Below are 7,374 nucleotides of genomic sequence, written 5' to 3' on the forward strand. Positions count from 1 at the left end.
ATATATATATATAAATATATATATATATATATAGTGTGTGTGTAAATTTGTATGTGTGTGTGAATATATATATATATATAATGTGTGTGTGTTTGTGTGAATGTTTTTTTTCATGATAGAGCATGGAATTTAACTTTCAATTATTCACATTATTTTAATGTACTTTCTGATGTACCAGTTCCTAATGAGTATGTACAAGAGGTTACGCCATGTTTGTTTTAAATTACATGGGGACGGGAATAGGTGGGCGGGTGGACTATAGGAGGGATAGGGTTCACCTAGAGATATCTTTATTACTGATATTAGGAATTCTACAGTAACCCGCCTATAAGCAGGTTGTGGTTGATTAGTGCGGATCAGGTCTGCAAGAACTTGCTGAATGCGACCTCGCTGAATGCGGAGAGCAATATTCTCTCCGTATTCAGCATTGCACCAGCAGCCCCCTGCAGACTCGCGGCCAATCGCCCCCCAGCAGGGGGTGTCATTAAACCCGATCGTACTCGATCGGGTTGAATTGTGGCGATTCCTGTCCGCCTGCTCAGAGCAGGCAGACAGGGTTATGGAGCAGCAGTCTTTAGACCGCTGCTTCATAACTGCTGTTTCTGACGAGTATGAAGATTCGCCAGAAACACGGGCCCACAAGCTCCATACAGAGCTTAATAAATGGGCCTCTATATCTCATTTTCTCCAGCCTTAAATTGTGACCTCTTGTCACAAATAATTTTAATGAAATAAATGGGCCTTGAATATTTTATTATATAAAAGGCCAAGTGTGCTTGTCCGAAGCTGTCATGCGCAGTAGAGACAGCACGAGGACAAACACACCTGGCCTAACCTGACATGCTGTTGCAATGAAAGTGGGCGTGGCCGGACGGGAGTGTGGGCGTGACCGGACGGGAACAAGGGTGTGGTCGGGTGTGTGGTGGGGGCATGGCCGGGCGCGGTCAGCGTGAGAGAAGGGAGAGAAATAGAAAGAGAGGGGGAGAAACATAAAGAGATAGGAAAGAGAGGGGAAAGTGCAGAAAAGAGGGGGAGAGAGAGCAAAATAGAGGGGAAAGAGCAAAATAGAGGGGAAAGAGCAAAAGAGAGGGGAAAGAGCAAAATAGAGGGAAAAGAGAGAAAAAGAGAGGGGAGAGAGAGCAAAAGAGGGGGGAGAGAGAGCAATAAAGAGGGGGAGAGAGAGAAAAAGAAAAGGGGGAGAGAGAGCAATAGAGAGGGGGAGAGAGAGAGCAAAAGAGAGGGATGGAGAGAGAGAGCAAAAGAAAGGGGGGAGAGAGGGGAGAGAGAGAGCAAAAGAGAGGGGGGAAAGAGAGAGCAAAAGAGAGAGATGGAGAGAGAGAGCAAAACAAAAGGAGAGACAGAGCAAAATAGAGGGGGGAGAGAGAGACCGCAAAAGAGAGGGGGGGAGAGAGAGTGCAAAAGAGAGGGGGGAGAGAGAGAGCGCAAAAGAGAGGGCGAGAGAGAGAGCGCAAAAGAGAGGGGGAGAGAGAGAGTGCAAAAGAGAGGGGTAGAGAGAGAGAGCAAAAGAGAGGGGTAGAGAGAGAGAGCAAAAGAGAGGGGGAGCGAGAGAGCAAAAGAGATGGGGAGAGAGAGCAAAAGAGAGGGGGAGAGAGGGAGCAAAAGAGAGAGGGGAGAGAGAGCGCAAAAGAGAGGGGGGAGAGAGGGGGAGAGAGACGCAAAAGAGAGGGGGGAGAGAGAGCGCAAAAGAGAGGGGAGAGAGAGAGAGCGCAAAAGAGAGGGGGAGAGATCGCAAAAGAGAGGGGGAGAGAGCGCAAAAGAGAGGGGTAGAGAGAGAGAGCAAAAGAGAGGGGTAGAGAGAGAGAGCAAAAGAGAGGGGGAGCGAGAGAGCAAAAGAGAGGGAGAGAGAGAGCAAAAGAGAGGGGGAGAGAGAGCAAAAGAGAGGGGGAGAGAGGGAGCAAAAGAAAGAGGGGAGAGAGAGCGCAAAAGAGAGAGGGGAGAGAGGGGGAGAGAGACGCAAAAGAGAGGGGGGAGAGAGAGCGCAAAGAGAGGGGGAGAGAGAGCGTAAAAGAGAGGGGGGAGAGAGAGAGCACAAAAGAGAGGGGGAGAGAGAGAGCGCAAAAGAGAGGGGGAGAGAGAGCGCAAAAGAGAGGGGGAGAGAGAGAGCGCAAAAGAGAGGGGGAGAGAGAGAGCGCAAAAGAGAGGGGGAGAAAGAGAGCACAAAAGAGAGGGGGAGCGAGAGAGCAAAAAAGAGGGGGAGCGAGAGCAAAAGAGAGGGGGAGAGAGAGCAAAAGAGAGGGGGAGAGAGGGAGCAAAAGAGAGAGGGAGAGAGAGCTCAAAAGAGAGGGGGGAGAGAGGGCAAAAGAGAGGGGGAGAGAGACGCAAAAGAGAAGGGGGAGAGAGAGCGCAAAAGAGAGGGGGCGAGAGAGAGAGCACAAAAGAGAGGGTGGAGATAGAGAGCGCAAAAGAGAGGGGGAGAGAGTGCAAAAGAGAGGGGGAGAGAGCACAAAAGAGAGGGGGAGAGAGAGAGCAAGGGGTGGGACCGATGTACTGCAAAAAATGGCCCGTGTGAACGGGCTTTAGGACTAGTAGTTATATAAAGTAATCACGTCACCTCCCAAGCGCCTTTCTTCTAGAGAAAACAGACCCAGTTTGGCTAACCTCTCATCATAGCTTAAATTCCCTATTCCCATTATTACCTTTGTGGCCCTTCTTTGAGCTTTGTCTAAGTCTGCAAAGTCTTTTTTTTTTTTAGATTGTTCCCCAGAACTGCACTCCATACTCAAGGTGAGTATTTATGTGTTTAATACCCATAAATGTATATGTGGCCCTTAAAGGAATCGGAAAGTCTAAATTAAACCTGCATGATTCTGATAGCATGTAATTTTTAGACACTTTTAAATTCACTTCTATTTTCAAATGTGCTTTGTTCTCTTGGTATCCCTTGTTGTAAAAGAATACGCACATATTCTACACTAGTGGGAGCTGCTGCTAATTGGTGCCTGCACACATTTTTCTTTTGTGATTGGCTAACTAGATGTGCTCATTTTGCTGCCAGTAGGGCAATGCTGTTCATTTAGCAAAGGATAACAAGAGAATGAAGCAAATGTGATAATGGAAGTAAGTTGGAAAGTTGTTTAAAATTGTATGTTCTATCCAAATCATGAAAGAACATTTGGGGATTTCCTGTCCCTTTAAGGCATCTAAACAGGGCCGGATTGGCTGGCCGGGATGCCAGAACTTTTCCTGGTGGGCCGCTGCAGTGCAGGACCACATCATTTGGTAACCAGCTGAGCAAAGGGAAACCACATAGCGAGGTTTATGCGCATAGCGCATCATTTTGCTCAGTTCCTGGCATACAAGTTTAGTGGCTGCAGGTAGGGATGCAGATCTGGGGCCTCATCAGCAGCACTGCCTGTATGAGGGAAGTAACTGTTAGCTGAATGAAAAGAAGGAGCCACTCCAGGCCATGTAGCAAAATAATCTATTTTTTAAAAACTTTTTTTTATTTTTCTAGTAATCCTGCCTAATTTTATGTTGCAATAATAAAATGTGTGTGTGTGTGACTGTGCGGTGTCTAGGGCACACTACCCGACCCGTGCTGCCTTTCTCCCCCCTCTCTATGGTACCTGCAGATTTCCCCCTGTGGTGCATGGATCCCCCTCTCTATGGTGTCTGTAGTCCTACCCTGTGGTGCAGAGATCCCCCTCTCTATGGTGTCTGTAGCGCTCCCCTGCAAAAAATTCTAGCTGCAGACTGGAGCTCTGCTCTAGACAGGAAACATGTGACCTCCACTCAAAGTTTTTTTTTTAATCAACTTTAATGTAACAAACAACGGGATACTGTAGTATGGCGGTAGGCATTTTCAGCTTGTACCCAGCGTGAATTAAGCTTGCTCATGCCTTCATTCACATCATTGTAAGCAATGGAAGAGCTAAAATGGGGTTAACATTTTGACCGTAAATGAATAAATAAAAAATACCAGTACAGGCCCAGAATAACTCGCTGACCCATGACAAAAAGTATACACGGATAAGGTTACCTGCCTTTCTGTCTGTCTGCCTGCCAGTCTGTCTGTCTGTACAAAAGATAATTATCTTTATTTTAAATTGACGTGTTTTTTAAGGAATTGCAAGATACAGTTGTTTCAATGAATATCGCCACTTTCAGGAGATATTATGCATGCATAGTTGTTTTAAAAAAATCAAAGAATAAAGCCTACCGCACTCGGTGTACCCAGGCGGTCACGCATCCAGGTACTGTCTGGGCCTGACCCTGCTTAACTTCAGAGATCAGACAGGATTGGGTGAATTCAGAGTATTATGGCGGTAGGCATTTTCTGTTTGTACCCAGCGTGAATTAAGCTTGCTCATGCCTTCATTCACAGCTTTGTAAGCAATGGAAGACCTAATATGGGGTTAAATTTTTTGACCGCAAATGAATAAATAAAAAATGGCAGTACAGGCCCAGAATAACTCGCTGACCCATGACAAAAAGTATACACTGATAAGGATTCCTGCCTCTCTGTCTGTCTGCCTGCCTGCCAGTCTGTCTGTCTTTAGAAAAAAGAGAATTATCTTTATTTCAAATTGACGTGTTTTTTAAGAAATTGCAAGATACAGTTGTTTCAATGAATATTGCCACTTTCAGGAGATATTACGCATGCATAGTTGTTTAAAAAAATAAAAGAAAGAAGCCTACCGCACTCGGTGTTCCCAGGCGGTCACCCATCCAGGTACTGTCCAGGCCCGACCCTGGTTAATTTCCGAGATCAGACGGGATCGGGTGCATTCAGAGTAGTATGGCGGTAGGCATTTTCTATTTGTACCCAGCGTGAATTAACCTTGCTCATGCCTTCATTCACAGCATTGTAAGCAGTGTAAAAGCTAAAATGGGGATAAATTTTAAACCCAAATGAATAAATAAAAAAATGCCAGTACAGGCCCAGAATAACTCGCTGTCCCATGACAAAAAGTATACATGGATAAGGTTAACTGCCTCTCTGTCTGTCTGCCTGACTTCCAGCCTGTTTGTCTTTACAAAAGATAATTATCTTTATTTCAAATTGACGTGTTTTTTAAGGAATTGCAAGATACAGTTGTTTCAATGAATATTGCCACTTTCAGGAGATATTGCGCATGCATAGTTTTAAAAAATCAAAGAAAAAAGCATACCACACTCGGTGTTCCCAGGTTGCCACCCATCCAGGTACTGTCCGGGCCTGACCCTGCTTAACTTCCGAGATCAGTTGCATTCAGAGTAGTATGGCGGTAGGCATTTTCTGCTTGTACCCAGCATTAATTAAGCTTGCTCATGCCTTCATTCACAGCATTGAAAGTAGTGGAAGAGCTAAAATGGGGATAACATTTTAACCCAAATGAATAAATAAAAAATGCCAGTACAGGCCCAGAATAACTCTGTGACCCATGGCAAAAAGTATACACGGGTAAGGTTACCAGCCTCTCTGTCTGTCTGCCTGCTAGTCTGTCTGTCTTTACAAAAGATAATTATCTTTATTTCAAATTGACGTGTTTTTTAAGGAATTGCAAGATACAGTTGTTTCAATGAATATTTCCACTTTCAGGAGATATTACGCATGCATAGTTGTTTTAAAAAATTAAAGCAAAAAGCCTACCTCACTCGGTGTTCCCAGGTTGCCACCCATCCAGGTACTGTCCGGGCCTGACCCTGCTTAACTTCCGAGATCAGACGGGATCGGTTGCATTCAGAGTAGTATGGCGGTAGGCATTTTCTGCTTGTACCCAGCATGAATTAAGCTTGCTCATGCCTTCATTCACAGCATTGAAAGTAGTGGAAGAGCTAAAATGGGGATAACATTTTAACCCAAATGAATAAATAAAAAATGCCAGTACAGGCCCAGAATAACTCTGTGACCCATGACAAAAAGTATACACGGGTAAGGTTACCTGCCTCTCTGTCTGTCTGCCTGCCAGTCTGTCTGTCTTTACAAAAGATAAATATCTTTATTTGATATTGACGTGTTTTTTAAGGAATTGCAAGATACAATTGTTTCAATGAATATCGCCACTTTCAGGAGATATTACGCATGCATAGTTGTTTTAAAAAAATCAAAGAAAAAAGCCTACCGCACTCAGTGTTCCCAGGCGGTCACCCATCCAGGTATTGTCAGGGCCTGACGCTGCTTAACTTCCGAGATCAGACGGGATCGGGTGCATTCAGAGTAGTATGGCGGAAGCGTTTTCTGCTTGTAGCCAGCGTGAATTAAGCTTGCTCATGCCTTCATTCACAGCTTTGTAAGCAATGGAAGGGCTAATATGGGGTTAAAATTTTGACCGCAAATGAATAAATAAAAAATGCCAGTACAGGCCCAGAATAACTCACTGACCCATGACAAAAAGTATACACGGATAAGGTTACCTGCCTCTCTGTCTGTCTGCCTGCCAGACTGTCTGTCTTTACAAAAGATAATTATCTTTATTTCAAATTGACGTGTTTTTTAAGGAATTGCAAGATACAGTTGTTTCAATTAATATCGCCACTTTCAGGAGATATTACGCATGCATAGTTGTTTTAAAAAAATCAAAGAAAAAGCCTACCGCACTCGGTGTGCACAGGAAGTCACCCATACAGGTACTGTCCGGCCTGACCCTGCTTAACTTCCAAGATCAGACGGGATTGGGTGCATTCAGTGTAGTATGGTGGTAGGCATTTTCTGTTTGTACCAAGCGTAAATTAAGCTTGCTCATGCCTTCATTCACAGCATTGTAAGCAGTGGAAGAGCTAAAATGGGGATAAAATTTTAACCCAAATGAATAAATAAAAAATGCCAGTACAGACCCAGAATAACTCGCTGTCCCATGACAAAAAGGCCTCTCTGTCTGCCTGCCTGCCAGTCTGTTTGTCTTTACAAAAGATAATTATCTTTATTTCAAATGGACGTGTTTTTTAAGGAATTGCAAGATACAATTGTTTCAATGAATATCGCCACTTTCAGGAGATATTACTCATGCATAGTTGTTTTAACAAATCAAAGAAAAGAGCCTACCGGACTCAGTGTTCCCAGGCAGTCACACATCCAGGTAATGTCCGGGCCTGACCCTGGTTAATTTCCGAGATCAGACAGGATCGGGTGCATTCAGAGTAGTATGGCGGTAGGCATTTTCTATTTGTACCCAGCGTGAATTAAGCTTGCTCATGCCTTCATTCACAGCATTGTAAGCAGTGGAGGAGCTAAAATGGGGAAAAAAGTTTGACCGCAAATGAATAAATAAAAAATGCCAGAACAGGCCCAGAATAACTCGCTGTCCCATGACAAAAAGTATGCACTGATAAGGTTACGTGCCTCTCTGTCTGTCTGCCTGCCTGCCTGCCAGTCTGTCTGTCTTTACAAAAGATAATTATCTTTATTTCAAATTGACGTGTTTTTTAAGGAAT

General features: G+C 44.4%; 1 non-coding gene and 4 pseudogenes across 1 annotated transcript; all 5 read right to left on the reverse strand.

Moving 5' to 3' along the window:
- Positions 1-4,652: 4,652 nt before the first annotated feature.
- LOC128650741 (5S ribosomal RNA) lies at positions 4,653-4,771 on the reverse strand. The gene has a single exon (XR_008401000.1). It is a non-coding gene; the product is annotated as a 5S ribosomal RNA (ribosomal RNA).
- Positions 4,772-5,586: 815 nt separating this feature from the next.
- Positions 5,587-5,705, reverse strand: LOC128650898 (uncharacterized; annotated as a pseudogene).
- Positions 5,706-6,058: 353 nt separating this feature from the next.
- On the reverse strand, positions 6,059-6,177 carry LOC128650965 (uncharacterized; annotated as a pseudogene).
- A 352-nt stretch (positions 6,178-6,529) lies between these two features.
- On the reverse strand, positions 6,530-6,647 carry LOC128650995 (uncharacterized; annotated as a pseudogene).
- Positions 6,648-6,978: 331 nt separating this feature from the next.
- LOC128651114 (uncharacterized) lies at positions 6,979-7,097 on the reverse strand (annotated as a pseudogene).
- Between the last annotated feature and the right edge of the window lie 277 nt (positions 7,098-7,374).

Source organism: Bombina bombina, chromosome 2, assembly GCF_027579735.1.
Source record: "Bombina bombina isolate aBomBom1 chromosome 2, aBomBom1.pri, whole genome shotgun sequence".
In the NCBI taxonomy this organism is placed as follows: domain Eukaryota; kingdom Metazoa; phylum Chordata; class Amphibia; order Anura; family Bombinatoridae; genus Bombina; species Bombina bombina.